We start from the raw sequence: 19,424 nt of genomic DNA, 5'->3' as shown, positions 1-19,424 counted from the left end.
CAGGGCAGAGGAGAGACCTTTTCCAAGGGCACACATATCCTTTCCCATTTGCTTCTTGCATTGTCCTACAACTGACAGGTTTGGGCTCCCCAAATGGAGCATTGTCCCAACAACCTGCTGAAACATCCTTCCAAATATCTAAGCACAGGAGTTTCTGGGCCTTAGGCTCAGATAAATGCTATTTTGCAGTACTTCAGATGTCCTCCTTCCTCATTTCCTCCTTCCAACACCCACAAACATAAGTACCAGGGATCTGAACTCATAAAGCCAAGGTAGTTTATCCTTCAACGAGAACAGGGTTGCATCCTGGAGGCTGAATCTGCAGCATAGTCATTCCACAGGTCAGTGTTCTTCAACTTTGGGTCCACAGAGGTTGTTGGACTACAACTCCTACTATACTTGAACACTGGCTAAACTGGGGGTGTGGGGGGGAAGTGATGGGAGCTGAACTCAGTGATTTGGAAGCAGTAATGTTTCTGAATTCCAGTTTCTGAGAATCACAGGTGGACACAGTGTTGTTCAGCTCATGTCCTGATTCAGGTTTACCACATGCATCTGAGAGAACGAGATACTGGACCAGATAGGCTATTGGCCTGACACAGTAGGTTCTTCTTATGTTCTTATGTAGTCCAACAAGATAAGAGGACACAAGGTTGATGAACACAGCCATAGATAAAGCCCCTTTGCAAGTGGATTTGGATACCTCTGGAGAAAAAATGCAGCAACAGGAGGAAACTGATTTCCTTCCCTTTGTCTTTTATTCCTCCACATTCTATCCTTTTATTCATTCTCCTCCATACTAAACGTGCTAGGCTTCTTCCCATTTTCAGCCCCCGGCTTTTCACCTTCTGTGGATTCTCCAACCCATGTACACCCATAGGTGAGGAATCTCAGGCTTTGTGACCTGAATCTAGGAATTCTCCTCAGCCACCCCCTCTCTCCTCAGGCCACATCCATCACTGGCCCTAATTCAGGGGGCTGCCTGACTAGAATATATACTTGAACTCTTGTAATGCCTTTATGGAGGATAGAGAGGGGTGTCTGTGTTTGTAGAAAGTAGGCTACTAGACAAAGAGGAATTTTCCAATCATTATTCCACCCTGTCTACCGCTGGCATGTGAACCTCGGAAGGTTGGTCATAAGGGAATGCGGCCCTTGATCTGAAAAAAAGTTTCCCAACCCTGCTGTAAGCCGTTCTGTTTGCCCCTTATCTCCACCCTAGGGGATCAAAAGAGCTTATCCAACAGCAGCCACCAGCTCCTTGGAAGCCCAGCCAGTGTTGCTTTGGTGGGATCTGGCTGCCAACAACCCTCACCACCACATGACCCCTTAATTCCATGACAAGACACAAGTTCAATCATTCCAATCTTTTATTGTATTGAGCCTCTCAAATTACAGCTAATAGATCATGGGGGGGAGAGGTGTATCATTCCAAGATGTCCTTGTGGCCAAAGAAGGATCTGTAATTTAAGAAAGAGCTTCAGGCAGGCAAATTAGCAAGATGGAGGCCATGGAAGTGAATCACCTAGTCTTCAAATCACCATGGAATGTAGTGTTGCTGAAGTTCATTCCCGCTGTTATTCTGGCAGATGGCAGACTTGAGCTTCCATGCCAGATTCCCCTTCTGTTGAAGTTGGCTTGCAAGTTGAAGAGGATTTCAGCATTTGGATCTGCAACCATTGGAGCAGCAGGAACAGACAGAGTGATGAGACTAGGGATAGCGGGGAGCAACCATATTCAAAGTGGGGGTGGCTGGTTACAGGGACAGGGGACAGGGAAGATTGACCATGGAAGCAAGGGGCAAGGGGAGTGTAAACACCTGGAATGGAAATGGAAAGTGGCAGTGGCTTCATCTAGGAGAGCAATGTGGGGGGAGAATGTCTGCATTCAGTATGGCAGAATGGGGAGTAGTCACCCTAAGCATAGCAATGGGGGGAGTTGCTGCAGCCAGGGTGTGGGAACAAGGAGGAATTGTTACACTTTAGATGGCAATGGGGGAGTAGCTGCATCTGGAAGGACAAGATGCTCCACATGGTGTCGAAACAGGGGGGGAAGTGGCTGCACTTGGGATGGAAATGGGGGAGTGGACACACCTTGGTTGCCAATGGGGGTGTGGAGGAACCTGAGATGGAAACTGGGGAGTGGAAGCGACAAGGGTGGAGGGCTGGTGGGGGGGATGGCTACCTGTAGAATAGTAATGGGGAGAGGAGATGGCTACCCACGAGAAGGCACCTCGTGGTGCAGCCGTGGGCTGGGCTCAGCATTTTCTACAGCACATCTGAGAACAGCAGGGCGTGCAGCAAGATGGGTGGCAGCAGCAGCAGCAGGGAGGGCAGCAAGGTGGGCAGCACATTGGGGCACAGCAGCAGGGAGTGCAGCAAGGCCGGCAACCCGAGGAGGGTGTGCAGACAATCATGGTATCGTTGTTGCCATTACCACCGCAATCGCAATCACAGCAGGAAGAACCACCGTTTCCCATTTCTGTAAAGCAAAGGGGGGGGTATTGATAGAAAACGGTCTGTGGTTTGTGTGTGTGTGTGTGTTTAAAAAACTAGATTAGCAAACTCTGAGCCTTTGAGAAAAGCACTCTTTAAAATCCAGCCCATGTTTAGTAGGGTAGCCAGGTTTTTGAGATGAACGATGTGGTTTTAAAAAAATGAATAAACAGATCAGGCGACTCTGAGCTTTTGGGACAACTTCTCTTTGAAATTTAGCCATGTTTAAGAAGGTAGGGACACGGGTGGCTCTGTGGGCTAAACCACAGAGCCTAGGGCTTGCTGGTCAGAAGCTCAGCGGTTCAAATCCCCACGACGGGGTGAGCTCCGGTTGCTCGGTCCCTGCTCCTGCCAACCTAGCAGTTCGAGAGCGCATCAAAGTGCAAGTAGATAAATAGGTACAGCTCTGGCGGGAAGGTAAACGGTGTTTCCGTGCGCTGCTCTGGTTCACCAGAAGCAGCTTAGTCATGCAGGCCACATGACTCAGAAGCTGTACACTGGCTCCCTCGGCCAATAAAGCGAGATGAGCGCCACAACCCCAGAGTCGTCCATGACTGGACCTAATGGTCAGGGGTCCCTTTACCTTTACCTTTAAGAAGGTAGCTTTTGAGACAGCACCTTCTGCAGAACCCTGGCACATTAACCATGAACCACTGAATATATGTTGGAAGCACCAAGGTTTAAAGAGTGGGTAGATGTCATAGTACTTCCTAGCAAAAGCAGGCTCCAATTTCCTACAGTAAAGAATCCCAGGCCTCTGGGGCTTCAACAGAAAAGGTCATTTTAGGTTATTGAAGTCCATAAGGTGGAATCTTCTGGAATGCCATTTTTTTGGGGGGTGGGGAGGTAGGGGAACAATCATGTTAGAGGTGCTTCTCTGAGACAATAAAATAAATCTACTTTTTAAGGGTTTGAAAATTTAAAAGACTGGGGGGGGGCAATTGAAATCTATGGCTCTATTTTAATATAGGTGGCTCAAGAGAACCACAGCTGCCTGCACTAAATGAACTTTCTAAATAGCCTCCAAGGGCAGCCCCACATAAGGCACACAGCAGTAGTCTAACCTGGAAGTCAACAAGCATGAATGACACTGGCCTGGCTTCTGTTATTCAGTGCTGGGCATAGCCAACAAATAAGCCAATGCTGATAAAAGTATCCTGGACTTTAGCCACCAACTTCTTGTAAACCACTCTGAGGTTTGTTTCTTTGTTTACAAACAAACATTATATAAATTGCATGAAATAAATGAAAAGGCAAGCAAGCAAGTATACAAACAAGGATTCCTGGAATAAGGATGCTTTCAATAGTACCCTCTTAGCAATTAATTTGGTTCCTATAGGAGAATGTGATCCTATTGATACATTGCTCAATTTTACTTAGACCTCTACCATAATCAGTTTTCTTATCAGGATTCAGTTTAAGTTTATTTACCCTCATCCAGTATGTAGTAATTTTTAAAAGCATCATATTTTGAAAGCAACACATTCACTACTGTTTAATCTTTAATACAGTCTACTTTGAGCATTAGAAGCCTGCGGCTCTGCAGATGTTGAAGGGCCACAGCTCCCATCATCCCTGAGTATTTTCCATACTGGATGGGAGCTGGAGTTCAACAAAATGCAGACAGCCACAGGTTACCGTGCCCTGATCTAAAAGTAAACCATTTCCCATTGCAGTAATGACCTGTCAAATGCAACTTACCGTTCGGAGAGGTTGAAGCTGGTATAAGGACAATGAACCCAAGTGAGATAATGAAGATCTTTGGGGATGGGGACACCTTTTATATATTTCCCCCAAACCTTCCTGTAGGAAGTGAGGCACCGCCGTGGAACGGCAGAGCCTTCACTCATCATCGAAACACGTTTCCTTCCTTGATGCCATCATCCAATTCATGCTCCTCGAAGGAATGCCCATTTCTCATTAAAAGAGCACTTCCCCATGGCGTGTGATTAAAGGGATTTTGAGTTAGCAACGTGGTAATTCCAAGACCAGGAGGCACATGAATGATTTTAAAATAAGAAACCTAAGGAGGAAGATTACTGCTCCAATGCTCTCCTTGTGGGGACCATATGACTAAATAGCCATTATTTCCCAAATTCTTTTGACTCTGAGTCCTCTTGATGCATCATCAGATTATCACAGGTGTGGGGAGCCTCGGCCCTCCAGATGTTGCTGAACTGCAACTGCCATCAACCCCAACAAGCACAGCCAGTGGCCAACATCTGGAGGGCAAAGGTTCTTGCAATGCAACCAGCAAGGTCTAAAGCTGGATAATCACGGTGGGACATTGCTTAGGGGTTGTAGCTGCAGTCAAAATTAAGGACTGCAGTCAACAAACATCCACTTACAGTACGCCGATTAAAAACAATGAACCTAAGTTAGTCATGCCCATCTATTCCATTGGGTCTACTCTGAGTAGGCTTCACATTGGATGCATCCCTAAGTTTTAGGAATGCTTTGTAATTATCTGGATTATGTTCCTCTTTTAAAGTTTTCATTAGCTTTTTGTTTGTTGGTTGTATCCAGTATCAGCCCTACTCAGAGTAGACCAACTGAAATTTTTTTTGGGGGGGTTCATAATTTTTTTATTGATTTTCACATGTTTTACAAATTTCCTTAAATTTCAGTGTATGTTTTTCTTAAAATTTTGACTTTCCACCCTTACATCAATGATGTTCTTATTTCCACCTTATACCTTCTGCTTTATATAACATACTTTTATCTAATACAATTATCATCTATTTCACTTATTATTATTTTCTTTCCACTGCTCATAATTCCATGTTTTCATTTGACTGTAACAGTTCTTCAAATAGTCCAAAAAGTGTCTCCACTCTTCCATGAACAGTTTATGGTTGGATATAACCCTATTTGACAATGTGAATACTGTTATTGATTATACTACTATTCAAGTCTTAAAAACAATCAAAATCCAAGATTCTTCCCCTTACAACAGTGGTGAGAAACCTCTGGCCCAGGGGTCAGATGTGACCTCATTAAACCTTAGATAATAATCAACAGTCAAGAGTCACATGTTCCCAATAAGCAGACCCTACAATATCCATAGACTCCACAATGTGTCCTTTAAAAAAGAAAACACTCCTCTCTGTGCCTCCTGGGAAGCCCTGAGAATCACTGTGCTATTATCTAAACAAAGCTTTAATCATACATAGTACAAACACACTTCTAAAGAAGAATGGGATATGGGGGTTGAGTCAAGCGCCGTGAACCATTAGACGTCACGGCAGGTGACCATGTGTGTTGATGTTTAATGAAGACCTTGCCGTTTCGTGGTGGTGTCTCACTTCCAAAGAACTGTATAAAAGCTGCCCTCCCCCAGCAAAACTCCTCATTTGCTCAATAGGATGCATCCCTCCTTGCCATTTCCCATTGCTTAACAAGGTAAGTACAGCTCAAGGAATCTTTGTGAACTGCTTAATAAGGTCTGTTTTGCTCAGCAGATCTTTGTTCACAGCAAAGGGATAAACATAAGAATGTGATAGAATTAGCTGACATCTTCAGATAAAGCAGGGGTAAGGAAGCTGTGGCCCTCCTGATGTTGCTGGGCCCCAATTTCCCCAAACTCCGATGCCTGTGGCTGATGGGTTGTTGAAGTCCAACAACATATGGGAGGCTGCAGTTTCCCCTTCCATGACCTAAGGCCTGGGAGGCAGCAGCGGAGCAAGCTGATCGGGCACCGTGCATTCCCTGCGCCAAGGGGCAGGCCAGACGCCCGCAGAGGTGGGGCAAGCTGGGGCAGGACACTCTGTGGGGCCTCCAAGGAGTCTGCCTGCCTCCTCCCAATCACCGCCCTACAGCTGAGGGGGAGGCGGCAGGCAGACCATTTGGGGCAGCGCAGAGCCTGTGTGCATAAGCCACCGCGTCTCTCCCAGGAAAGACATGTGGCTCAGGTGTGCTGCAGGCCCCATGGTGAGTGCCACCTGGCATTTTGTCACCCCCCTCAGTGATGACACCCAGGGCGACCCACCCTCACCGCACCCCGTTCCTCCACCCCGGCTGGGAGGTGGGGTTGGAATATGGAAAGCCATCGCTCAATGGTAGAGCACATCCTTTGCAAGGAGAAGCTCCCTTGAGTCTCTTGAGGCGAATTCACAAAAATTCTCTTCTTTCCATCCTCATCTCAAAGATGTTGTGTGGTTCCAATTGTCACTGCTCTCCCTGCTGCTGCTGCTGCAACTGCTGCTGCCGCCCTTGCTGTGGTCCCAGTAGTTCTGGCTCTTGTGGCTGCGGTTCTGGTTGCTGCTCTTCTAAGCAGGGCTGCTGCTCAACCTCAAGGGAAGCTTTGGAAGCAAGTAGGGGACCTGAGGGACGCGGGTGGCGCTGTGGGTTAAACCACAGAGCCTAGGACTTGCCGATCAGAAGGTCGGCGGTGCGAATCCCCACGACGGGGTGAGCTTCCGTTGCTCAGTCCCTGCTCCTTTCAGCCTAGCAGTTCGAAAGCACGTCAAAGTGCAAGTAGATAAATACCGTAGGTACCACTCTTGCGGGAAGGTAAAACGGTGTTTCCGTGCACTGCTCTGGTTTGCCAGAAGCGGCTTAGTCATGCTAGCCACATGACCTGGAAGCTGTGCGCCAGCTCCCTCAGCCAATAAAGCGAGATGAGCACCGCATCCCCAGAGCCGGCCACGACTGGACCTAATGGTCAGGGGTCCCTTTACCTTTACCTTTACTAGGGGACCTGAAACCACCACCACCACCCAGACTCACCCTGCTGCTTCTCTCCTTTTGTTCGGTGTTCCAAGTTGATTCCCTCAAGCTTTGCACCTGCCTCCTCTACTAATTTGTAGATCACCTTTCATATTCTCTCATTCTACTCTTTGCTTTGTAATTCGTGGAGGAGGCATGACTGTTTTTGAAACTGGGTTCTCCTAGTTCTGTTCCATCTCTGTGAGTAACTCCACTGTTGACCCAATGCAAAATATGTGTATGGGAGATAAGACAATCCCAAAACCATAAGACAAAACAAGAGGATTTTTCTCTTGCCTTGTTTGGAAATGTTGTAGCCAGTCCAACAGGTCGAGTACCTGCTTTGAATGCAGAACAAAACAGCCCCACCAATCCAGGTGAACGATTATGGGTTTTATTTATTTATTTAAAAATATTTAGATACTGCTATTCATGGGGGGGGGGGGGAAATCAGAGTGGTTTACAACTGTACCCAAAAGCATATAATCACGTATTTAAAAAATAAAATCCAAAGTCAGCTAGCTATTATGGAAAAGCTTTCAGTGGGTGTTTAAAAGCTTAAACAGAAGTTGCTAAAGGCTTGGTTTCTTATTATCAAAGGAGTTTCGCCAACTCAGGAAACAACCATCAACTCTCCTGCATATTATCTCAGTGGGTGAGCTGGGTTTTCAGGCGCACGATTTCTGTTCTCATCCTGGGGCAAAGTTCTCAAACCGAGGTACTACTTCCGGGTTAGCGGAGTCTGTAACCCGAAGTGTTTGTACCTTGAAGCATTTGTAACCTGAAGTACCACTGTATATAATTTCCCAGCAAGCATTAACCTTACTACAAGACCACCATATATGATAAAAAGAACCTCCTTTCTCTTTACATTTCCAACACTTATTTGATTTAGATTTATTCATTTTTGCCATTGACCCCATATGGTGACCCGATAACAAGCCACAACCACTACCACCACCTGAAGATAGAAAGCACATTTTGCTTTCAGCCCACAAATAATATGTAATTGGTTACATTTCCTCTACACTTGCATTGTAATTAATTGGATGGCATAACGTAATGACAGTGAGACGAATTCAACTAACGAGTTCCTCTAGTGCAGTGTTGGCCAAACTTGGGTCTCCAACTGTTTTGAGACTACAATTCAGATCATCCCTGACCACTGGTCCTGTTAGCTAGGGATGATGGGAGTTGTAGTCCAAAAACAGGTGGAGGACCAAGTTTGGCCAACACTGCTCTAGTGGAATCCCACACAAAGGTTTCTGCTAGTTGTGGGGATAAAACGAGGGAGACGAGAACCATGTACCCTGCCTTGATCTCCTTGAGGGCAAAGTGGGATCGAAATGGAATAAACAAATAAAAGCAAAGCAGCAGCAACAACAACAACAACAACAACAACATCCCATGTAGACTCCCATAATTATGTGCTGAACATATTTAAAAACACAATATTCATGTCAGAGGCATTGCTAATTATATGCATGAAGGGGGAAAATATTGTCCTCTGGTGATAGAGGATGGGCAAGGTATTATCCAAGCAACTCGGATAATAATTACATAGGGCTTCTGTTGCTCTTATTGGTTAAAGAACTCCAACCTTTCCACAGTTTAGAATGCATCTTCTGCATGGCTTACATTGCTGCGGGGATGCTGATCTCTTTCATCATCCTCAAAGACTTCATAATGAACAATGTGATTTGAATTAAATCCAGTATTGAGCAATAGAAATCCAATGTGATTTTGGCTTTGGGCATGATCCCTGGAAGGTAACTCCCTCAATGCCTGTGAAAGAGGCGCGTGAACACAGCCATTAGGGTTTGTTGGTGGAGTGAACCTGTCTGGTGTTCTTCTGAATAGGTTCACATAGGAAGCTGCCCTCTACAGAGTCCACCAATTGGTTCATCGTGTTCACTGTTGTGAGGTAAAGGTTCATTTTGCATATCATAAATCCCTGCATATTTTACAAAAACTATACCATTCAGTATTCCATTATTACATCCATCATAACTTCATTTACACTGCTGAATTTATTTCAATGCTGCCAGTGTTTTCAGACGTACAGTTATTTCCCCTATACAGTGGTACCTCGGGTTACATACACTTCAGGTTACATACGCTTCAGGTTACAGACTCCGCTAACCCAGAAATAGTACCTCGGGTTAAGAACTTTGCTTCAGGATTGTGCTCCGGTGGCATGGCGGCAGCAGGAGGCCCCATTAGCTAAAGTGGTGCTTCAGGTTAAGAACAGTTTCAGGTTAAGAACGGACCTCCAGAACGAATTAACTACTTAACCCGAGGTACCACTGTATTCAATAAGCATTTTCCAATCTTCTCTGAATGTGTGTTCTTCTTGTTCTCTTATTCTATATGTGAAGTCTGCAAGCTGCACATATTCTGTTGCCACTCTTCTTTAGTTGGGACCTCACTCGATTTCCATTTTTGGGCTAACAAAACACGGGTTGCAGTAGTGATATACATAAATAACCTTTTCTGACACCTGGAAATTTCAGTCTGAATTATCCCCAACGGAAAGGACTCTGATTTTGGGGGGAGAAGTACTTTCAAACATTTCCCTCCCAATTCATTATGGGATCATTTCCCAATACTCTAAACAAAAAAAATTCCTTCCAGTAGCACCTTAAAGACCAACTAAGTTTGTTCTTGGTATGAGCTTTCGTGTGCATGCACACTTCTTCAGATGGTATCTGAAGAAGTGTGCATGAACACGAAAGCTCATACCAAGAACTAACTTAGTTGGTCTTAGTTGGTCTTTAAGGTGCTACTGGAAGGAATTTTTTTGTTTTGACTATGGCAGACCAACACGGCTACCTATCTGTAACTTCCCAATACTCTCTTACCCTTTTACAAGTCCAATACCAGAATTGTTTTAAAGAAATTATTATTCAGGATAGAACAAAGAAAGCAGTTTTTTCACACAGCTCATGGACAAACTACAGTGGTACCTCTGGTTGCGAACGGGAATCTGTTCTGGAGGCCCGTTCGCAACATGAAAAGAGCACAACCTGCAACGGCGCATCTGCACATGCAAGGGTTGCGATTTGCCGCTTCTGTGCATGCGTGCAACGTCATTTTTGCGCTTCTGCGCATGCGTGAACGGTGAAACCCGGAAGTAACCCTTTCCGGTACTTCCGGGTCCCCACGGAACGTAACCTGAAAGAACGTAACATGAAGCAGACGTAACATGAGGTATGACTGTATTGAACTTGCTCTAACAAAAGGCAGAAATGGCTACCAGCTTGGATGTCTGTAAAAGAGGATTGTGCAAATTCAGGAAGAATAAGGCTAATGATGGCTACTAGTTTCTATGATTGTGCTCTGCCTCAATGGTCAGTAATTCTTCTGAACATCAGGAGGATCCTTTTGGGCTTGCATCCTGTATTTCCCACAAGAATCTGAATGGCCACTGTGAGAACAGGACAGGGGATTAGACAGGCATTGGCCTGTTCTTATTTTCTTAAATCCTCCTTAATAAGACTGAAGTCAGGAGGGCCAAATCCAGAATATAACAAACCGGGGATTGCATGTGAAAAGAGCTTCTCCTACCCAGTCTCTGCAAAATAACCACGTTATTGCTAATTACATGCCACAAAAGGACAACATCGACTTCTAGCAATAAAGGTCCCCTCTATGGTTACTTGGGTAATAATTATGGTCTTTAGCTATAGGATGACGGTGACAAAGGCACTTAATGGCTTAAGGAAACCCTGCAATGATACTTATTTTAAAATTAAACTTCTGCATGGGTTCTAGCCTGGGATTGACCCTGTGACGGTGGGAAGGGATCCACGGAAGAAGACACTGCCATAAAACAATTTGTAATGAGGAATGTGAATTGAATCAAACCGAAAGAGGGCATGTCCGCAGGTTATTGGAGAACTTGCTGTTCTTCCATGGTGCCTCACTTCCTAAGGGGGAGGATGGAAGGAGCTGTATAAAAGGTCTCAGGACATTGGTTCCTCATTCATTTGATCCATTGGCTTCTGTTCCACTCGACATCTCTCTGCTTAAGAAGGTAAGGAGAATTTCACAAATTGTTCATTATGGAGGGGGGATTTTCCTTTGGTAGAGTCTATGGCAGGAATGGCCTGATGGATGTTGCTGAACTACAAATTCCAGCCCTGGCCATTGCCCATGCTTGCTGGAGCTGATGGAGGGCTGAAGGTTCTCCACATGTGGTCTATGGACTCTTCTTTTAACCAAACTATCAATCTTACAGGAGGGACCATTAACTTAAAGGTAGGGGGCATTGCTTTGCATGTTGAAAGTCCCAGGTTCAATCCCTGGCGTCTCCCATTAAAAGTGTCATGTCAAGTGTAGGGAACTTTTGGCCTTCCAGCTGTTGCTGTACTACAACTCCCATCAGTCCCAGCCAGCATAGTCAATGGCCAGAAATCATGGGAATTGTAGTTCAGAAGCAACTGAAAGGCCAAAAGGTACCCACACCTGTTGTAATCCCTGAGCGGCTAAGCTTTGACCATTCAGTCGTCGCTGGACTATAGCTCTCATCCAAGACTATTGGCCATACTGGCTGAGTCCCAACAGCATATGGTGAACCATAATGATGATGATGATGATGATGATAGTAATAATAATAATAATAATAATTGATACCCTGCCTATCTGGCTGAGTTTCCTCAGCCACTCTGGGTGGCTCCCAACAAGAATATTAAAAACATGATAAAACATCAAACATCAAAAACTTCCCTGCCTTCAGGTTAGCCACCCATTAACAGCCCTGGTTTGTTTTGCAGGTTGGGGATAAGGGATTGAGGTTGAGATATTGCATTTTTCTACATCCACTTATGGACTTCATGTCCAATAAAAAATTGAAATAGGAGCTTCTTAAGCGATAGCTCATTGTCTTGGGTGCACGAGCTGTGATTAGTTCTAAATGGAACATATGCAATGGCTGGTCGGCAACTAAATGCTACTTAGAGTAGATCTACTGAGATAAATGGATCGAAGTTAGTTGACCCTTTGAAAATAAATGTCATGACTAACTTCAGCCCATCAATTTCAGTGGAGCATAATTTTGTTGGAGGCAACCCAATGTCTATCCAAAACATCAGCCTGCTGTCAGAAATGACATAGTTCCACTTTTTACATCTCAGAGCATACATTGTATCTCTGTGTTGGGCAAATATCATGGGAAATGCACATTAAAATGCTAATATCATGAAAAATGCATTATATGGGGTGTATAGTGTAGGGTTGTAAGGGGGGGGGTGCAAACAACCAAAAAGATATATTAGGAGAAAAATAAATGAAAACATTTTGTTAAGTAGGTTATATTTTAAAAGAGGGGGGAGTAAGCTGATGTTGAAATGCAGTAAACGGAATGTTAAAATGGGGTAAACGAGATAGCAAAAATTCAAAATAAGCACAGTTGTCCACCCCTATTTGTATACTCCGGCCTGGGAACCAATGTCCCCATTGTGAAAGGACGTGTGGATCCAGAATTGGCCTCCACAGTCACTTATGGAATCATTGTGAAAACCGTGTTTATGGAAGACAATCTTACTTGGCTACGAGGGATTGCCAAAGAAGAAAGATGATGATAAGGAACTGAACCACATGTTGCCTATCCTCAAAAAACCCCACACGACTATTTTTTTTTCCCAGTGCTTGCCTTCTCTCCAACCAAGATGGGCTGTGACTGCTGTGGCTCTTCATCTAATTCAGGAACCATCATTTGCTGTGTCCCATCCGGTGGCAGCAACTCCTGCTGCACCCCCTGCTGCACCCCCTGCTGTGCTCCCTATTGTGCTCCCTGCTGCTGCTGCACCCCTTGCTGCTGCTCCAAGCCTGCCTGCTGCTGCGTCCCCTACTGCTGCTCCAAGTCTTGCTGCACCCCCTGCTGTGCTCAAGTCAAGAAATGCTGCTAAGGAAATCCCAGAATTATGAGCAAGTCTAGATCAGAACGTTATGGAAACCGGAATGACATCTCCACCACCAGCTGCGATGCTCTTATGGCCGCAAGTTTTCTCTGCCCATCCAGTGTCCCCATCGGGACATTAACTTCATGCTTAATCCAGATTAAGAACAATTCAGCTCAACTAGAGTTACTCACAAGTACAGTGGTACCTTGGGTGAAGAACTTAATTCGTTCTGGGGGTCCATTCTTAACCAGAAACTGTTCTTAACCTGAGGTACCACTTTAGCTAATGGGGCCTCCTGCTGCTGCCGCACGATTTCTGTTCTCATCCTGAAGCAAAGTTCTTAACCCGAGGTACTATTTCTGGGTTAGCAGAGTCTGCAACCTGAAGCATATGTAACCTAAGGCGTATGTAACCCGAGGTACCGCTGTAAATATGATAATCTTGCAATGCAAAGCTTTTGAACCTCCCTCTTTCACTCCAGTGTTGGGTCATTCCCTTCTTTCCTTTTACCTCTTAACAAATGAAATGTAAAGTAAATGTTGGGTAGATGGTGCCCATGTTTGTCTTGGGGCGCAGGGTCCTTTCAGAGGCCTCCAATAAAATTCTAAAAGCATTCAAATTGATCTTCTCCTTGGTTGCTTTTCATTCGCCTTTTCTGGCAGTTATGAGATGCTCTGACCCCTGCCTCTCCCCTTTGCAGTGGCCAGTATTTGGGTTACGGTGTCCCCCGCTGTTGTGCTCCCTCTTGTGGCTGTGCTAAGTCTTGCCACTTCCCCAGCTGCTCTCAGACCAAATGCTGCAGGAACCCTGCTCCAATAAATGCTGCTAAAGAAACTCTGGATGTTCAACCAAGCCTAAAACCTTTCAGAAGATGGAGGGACATCTCCAGCGGCAGCACTGATCTCATGGCCACAGTGTTTTCTTTGCACAATCGCTTTCCACTGTGAATTAGCTACCTAAAGCAGCAGCCCTAAGCATACTTACCTGGGTGTAATCCCCATTAAGCTCAGTGGGAGTTACTTCTTCTTTTTTTATATATAAGATATTTATTAGGGTTTTTTATAAAAGAAATACAAAAATAATAAACAACATTACTTTGTTTTGACAAAATTTCATCACTTCTTTGGACTTCCTCACGTCTCCCGCTCCCACTTACATCGTTAATAAGTTTTTTTTCAAGCAAATTCTCATCTTATTTGCAAATTTATAACCACTCAATTCAATATAGTATAACAATTCTCCAACAAATTTTGTTTCTCTTAATCTTATTTGTCGTCAATTTTCAGTCCAATTTAGTGGTGGCCAATTATTTATAACCAAGCATCCTCATTAACATTCCACTAAATCACAATATTTTTGTAGATAAATCTTAAATTTATTCCAATCTTCTTCAATCCTTTCTTCTCCCAAGTCTCGAATTCTGCCAGTCATCTCCGCCAGTTGCATATAGTCCATCAGCTGCATCTGCCATTCTTCCAGTGTGGGTAGATCTTGAGTTTTCCAGTTCTTAGCGATAAGTATCCTTGCTGCCGTTGTTGCATACATAAAGAATGTTCTATCCTTCTTTAACACCTTCTGGCCGACAATACCCAGAAGGAAGGCCTCTGGTTTCTTAGTAAAGGTATACTTAAATACCTTTTTCAGCTCATTATATATCATTTCCCAGAAGACCTTCACTTTAGGGCAGGTCCACCAGAGGTGAAAGAATGTTCCTTCATTTTCTTTACATTTCCAACATTTATTATCAGACAAATGGTATATTGTGGCAAGTTTAACTGGGGTCATGTACCATCTGTATATCATTTTCATTACATTTTCCTTCAAAGCATTACATGCAGTAAAGTTCAGCCCAGTGGTCCACAACCTTTCCCAGTCCTCAAACATAATGTTATGCCCAATGTCCTGTGCCCATTTTATCATAGCCGATTTAACCATTTTGTCTTGTGTATTCCATTTCAGCAGCAAGTTATACATTCTTGAAAGTACCTTAGCCTTAGGTTCTAACAGCTCTGTTTCCAACTTCGATTTCTCCACCTGGAACCCTAACTTTTTGTCATTTTTAAACACTTCTTTAATCTGAGCGTAATGTAACCAGTCTCGCACTTTATCCTTCATTTTCTCCAAACTCTGCAATTTCCAATTATTTCCATCTTTTTCTAATATTTCCCAATATTTTGGCCAATCGGCTTCCATATTGGGTCTTTTTCGGGCCTTAGCTTCCAGAGGTGAAAGCCACCTTGGAGTTTTATTTTCCAATAAGTCTTTGTATTTTGTCCAGACATTAAATACTGCTTTCCTGACAATATGGTTCTTAAAGGCCTTATTGATCTTGACTTTGTCATACCATAAGTATGCATGCCAACAGTGGGAGTTACTTCTGAGTAGATGTGCCTAATCTTGCAGGGCAAAGCTTTCAACTTCCCTGTGTCACGCTATTGAAAGATTCTCCTCTTCTTTCATTCGACAAAATATGTGAAGCTTGCGTAAATGGTGTTCCCATATTTACCTTGGTGTCTAGAGCCCATTCTTATGCTGTTCTCCAATAAAGTTCTAAACTCATAGACGTTGGACCTCTTGGGGGTTTTGCAGCTTTTCTCCACTCTCTTTTTTGCAGTTGTGAACATTTCATACACCTTAATTTCCATAGAATGACTGACCAGAGGTACTTGTTTCTTAGTGTGTTGGTGTTGAAGACATTGGTACCACCAGACCTGCCTCTCCTGTAGCTTTTCCTGTAGCCTCTTAAGTCTTCTCTTCTCCTTCCTCCTTGCCATTCCATCACAACCAGACCTGACTTCCTTTCCCACCTCCTTCCAGCCTTTCTTAATGCTGCTGCTTAACCATTTGCATCCTATTCTGTAGTTTTTCAAATTGTATCCAATCCACTTGCTGGCGGGCGGTGAAACTGAATTGCTATGGAATGAAGGGGTGGTAAGAGAAACTCAGGACAGAATTACAGCTGTGCAGCCTGAACTAAGTTAATGTCCTTGAAAGAGAGTTGAACACCTGCTGTCTGCCCTTCCCATGCTCATCTTGCAAAATTAAAGGCCTAAAGCTTTTTGCTTCCTCCTCTAATTGAAGAGTAAGACTGTCTCCTCTAATAGCTTCTGAGGAGCAAAGGGAATACACCGCCTCTCTGCTCCCCTTGATTGCTTTGGGTTTATATTTTGGTTTTTCAATCTTCAAATCAATATAAGGGCAGTAATACCTTTTGGGATTCAGTCCCCATAGGGATCTTTTCTTTGGAGCGAGCTGCGTTCTCTATCTTCATTCATGTACCAAGGCAAATTGCACTATGAAATTTAACACTCCTTCCTACATGAGATATCTAAAGCACTGGAGGCCAGTGCAGTCCTCTGTAGATGCTGCAGGATTCAAACTCTCATCAGTGCCAGTCTACATGGCCAAAGGTTAGGAAGTGTAGCAGCACCTGGAGGACATCATGTTTGCTACTCCAAATATTATGCAGGAATGGGCAGTAGCGGAGCTTCATGCTCTGGCACTGGGAGGCAGAGAGCAGGCGGGGCTGGGGCTGGCGTGCATCCCGGGGGCAGGGCACGCTGCCCACAGGGGTGGGGCATGCATCCTAGGGGTGGTGTGTGTGTCCTGGGGGCGAGGCATGCCACCTGCTGGGGTATGATGCCCAGCGTGGGGGGGCAGTCACAATGGCACCCCACCGGGATTGTGCTACCGGGGGCGGTGTGCTCCCCCCACACTCCTCTTCCTCTGCCAGTGGGAATGGGCAGACTTTGAGTCAGGTCACACACACACACACAGGATCCTGAGCCTGGGAATTTTGAGTATCAAAGTTGAACTGAGTTCACAGCTCTTCCAGGGGAAAACTTGCTTGTGGTTACTTCTACTCCCCCCTACTCCCCCCCCCCTTTCTGCAGTATAATTTATAGGGACTGGGGGCACATGGTTATGCTGGCTATTTGCAGATTAGCTCTGCTGCAGAATAATAATAATAATAATAATAATAATAATAATAATAATAATAATAATAATAATAATTTATTTGTACCCCGCCCATCTGGCTGGGTTTCCCCAGCCACTCTGGGCGGCTTCCAACAAAGATGAAAGATACACTAAAATAGCACATATTAAAAACTTCCCTGAACAGGGCTGCCTTCAGATGTCTTCTGAATGTCAGGTAGATGTTTATTGCTTTGACATCTGATGGGAGGGCGTTCCACAGGGCGGGCGCCACTACCGAGAAGGCCCTCTGCCTGGTTCCCTGTAACTTGGCCTCTCACAGTGAGGGAACCGCCAGAAGTGCTGGGGAGACCACACATTCAAGAAACGCAAAATAACTTTTGCTAGGTTTTTAATAACAAAACCAAAAACTCCTTTTACACTAAAATACAATATATCAAGAAGCATGACCCATCCACCAGGGTACCGAGAGAGCTACATGCTGCTCTTTATATACTATATCCAACAGCTTAATTACCACAGCTTAACAGCACCTGCTATACTGCTTCATAGCTGTAAAACTAGGTCACGTTATTTGCTCTGGCCTTTAAAGAAATACACATCTTGTGGAACAATAATGACCCTTCAGATTTAAAGAGACAATTCAACAGGTTAAGCAGCTGGGAGTTATAAACCCTTGGTGATCGAATTACCCATAAATCTATCTGAATCCCAATCTAGCCTCTGACCACTTCTGTTGCGAAAAGGGGAGCTATCGAAACTCAACCCAAAGCAAACTTAAGAATTCCTTCTTACATGAAGTATCTGAGAAACATTGAAATGTTTTGTTAAGATAGTTGAAGTATATTGAGGGGTGTGTGTATTGGGGGTGATGGGGTGTATTGTTGTCATGCCCTAGCCTCTTCTAAAGGGGGGGGCCTTCACACAGTGGTTTAGCAAGCATCTCTGTGAAGTACCTGCCCCTCTTTTAAAAAGGAGTGGGACTTGGAGTGGGAGGTGTTTGGGGTAAGCTGTGGGGAGAAAAGTGAGGGGTGTGTAAAGGGTGGTGGGGTTGGTCAGGTGTGGGGGAATGGCAAAGAGTGGCAAGCAGAGTGAGCATGGGTGCCAGCCTCTAATTTGTGTCTAGTCCTGTGATGTTTGTCTTTCTGTCTTGTGATTGTGCATAAAACAAAGCAAGACTATTTCTCACTGGATTTCAAGATTTTTGAATTTCTCACTTGTTTTACCCCTTTTCTGGTGACATTTAAATTGTATCCGGCTATGTCCTATTTTGAAGAACCCTTTGAAATGAATGACCGTGGTTAACTAAATTCCATTGGTTTCTGTGGATCTACTGTGAGTAGGGCTAACATTGGATAGATATCAACCATATTTCCCCCTCCCACAAAAAGGACCGTTGATATCTCATCTTCCTTTCATCATGAAACCAAAAGGCACCATATTTGCATCATACAGGTATTCAACTACCCAGGAATTGACCCACTAAGTTTCAGCAAGATCGCAGCCTAATATGTCTACAGGCCATGATTAATTACATTGTGACAGGAATGTCCTCCTTTATAATAATAATAATATTTATACTTTTCAAGTTTATACATTTCACTAATTTTACAATCATTTTGACATTTCAAAAATTGACTTCCTTCCCCCTCTTTCTATGGATCCTTAAATTTATTTTTAATATCTTCTACCTATTAGAATTAACTTAATTTCTTCATTTGTTTATCTCCTTTAAATATATACTCATGAAACTGCAGGTTATTACAATAACCCCACCAATGTTTTTATCTGTTTACAATTTATCTGTAAATATTCAATAAACAATTTCCATTCTTATATGAAAAATTTGTTATCTTGATTTATTCTTCTTCTGGTAAGTTTTGCCATTTCTGCATATTCCATAAGTTTCCGTATCCATTCTCCCTTTGCTGGGACTTCGGCTTCTTTCCAGAAAGAAAGAAGGAAATGAATATCCTCTCTCTGACTGACACCTTGAAAAGGTGCTACGCTACCTGAGTAGACAATGCCCAGGTAAGGTCAGTCAATGCTTTGACTCAGCCAAAAGCATCTTCTGGTGTTTTATAGACATTCCTTAAGAAAGTAGGTTGAACTAGATGGTTCAGCTGGTCCTCCCAACTTCTATGACTCACACAAATTGTGTGGATTAAGTTGTGCTATCTTTACTGTGGAATGGTTGGGGAATGTGGCAGGAAAATACAAGGCAGGTTGGTCCCAGGTATCATAATTCATCTTGAACCTAGTCAGCAAATCACCTGAGGTCACAGCAGCCTAGTAATCTTCTTTTAACAACAGGCCTCTAAACTGCCTTTGGGGATAGGGTCAGAATGACATCGTTATTATTCCCCACGCATAGTTTTTAATC

The 19,424-nt window shown here is 44.1% G+C and overlaps 2 long non-coding RNA genes across 3 annotated transcripts; one reads left to right on the top strand and one right to left on the bottom strand.

Moving 5' to 3' along the window:
• Positions 1-1,352: 1,352 nt before the first annotated feature.
• On the bottom strand, positions 1,353-4,759 carry LOC310833043. Its single transcript, XR_014558532.1, has 2 exons — positions 4,197-4,759; positions 1,353-2,481 (listed from the first exon to the last, which is right to left on the bottom strand). It is a non-coding gene; the product is annotated as an uncharacterized lncRNA (long non-coding RNA).
• Positions 4,760-5,856: 1,097 nt separating this feature from the next.
• LOC310833558 lies at positions 5,857-13,724 on the top strand. Of its 2 annotated transcripts, XR_014558790.1 has the most exons (3): positions 5,857-5,897; positions 10,977-11,238; positions 12,849-13,724. It is a non-coding gene; the product is annotated as an uncharacterized lncRNA (long non-coding RNA). The 2 variants fall into 2 exon arrangements; XR_014558791.1 differs by lacking the exon at positions 5,857-5,897 and having other exon boundaries at positions 10,308-11,238.
• The last annotated feature ends 5,700 nt before the right edge of the window (positions 13,725-19,424 follow it).

This window comes from Podarcis gaigeae (genome assembly GCF_964106915.1).
Source record: "Podarcis gaigeae genome assembly, chromosome: 16".
Lineage (NCBI taxonomy): Eukaryota > Metazoa > Chordata > Lepidosauria > Squamata > Lacertidae > Podarcis > Podarcis gaigeae.
Note: the sequence above shows the minus strand (reverse complement) of the source record. Positions and strands in the feature narration are given on the sequence as shown.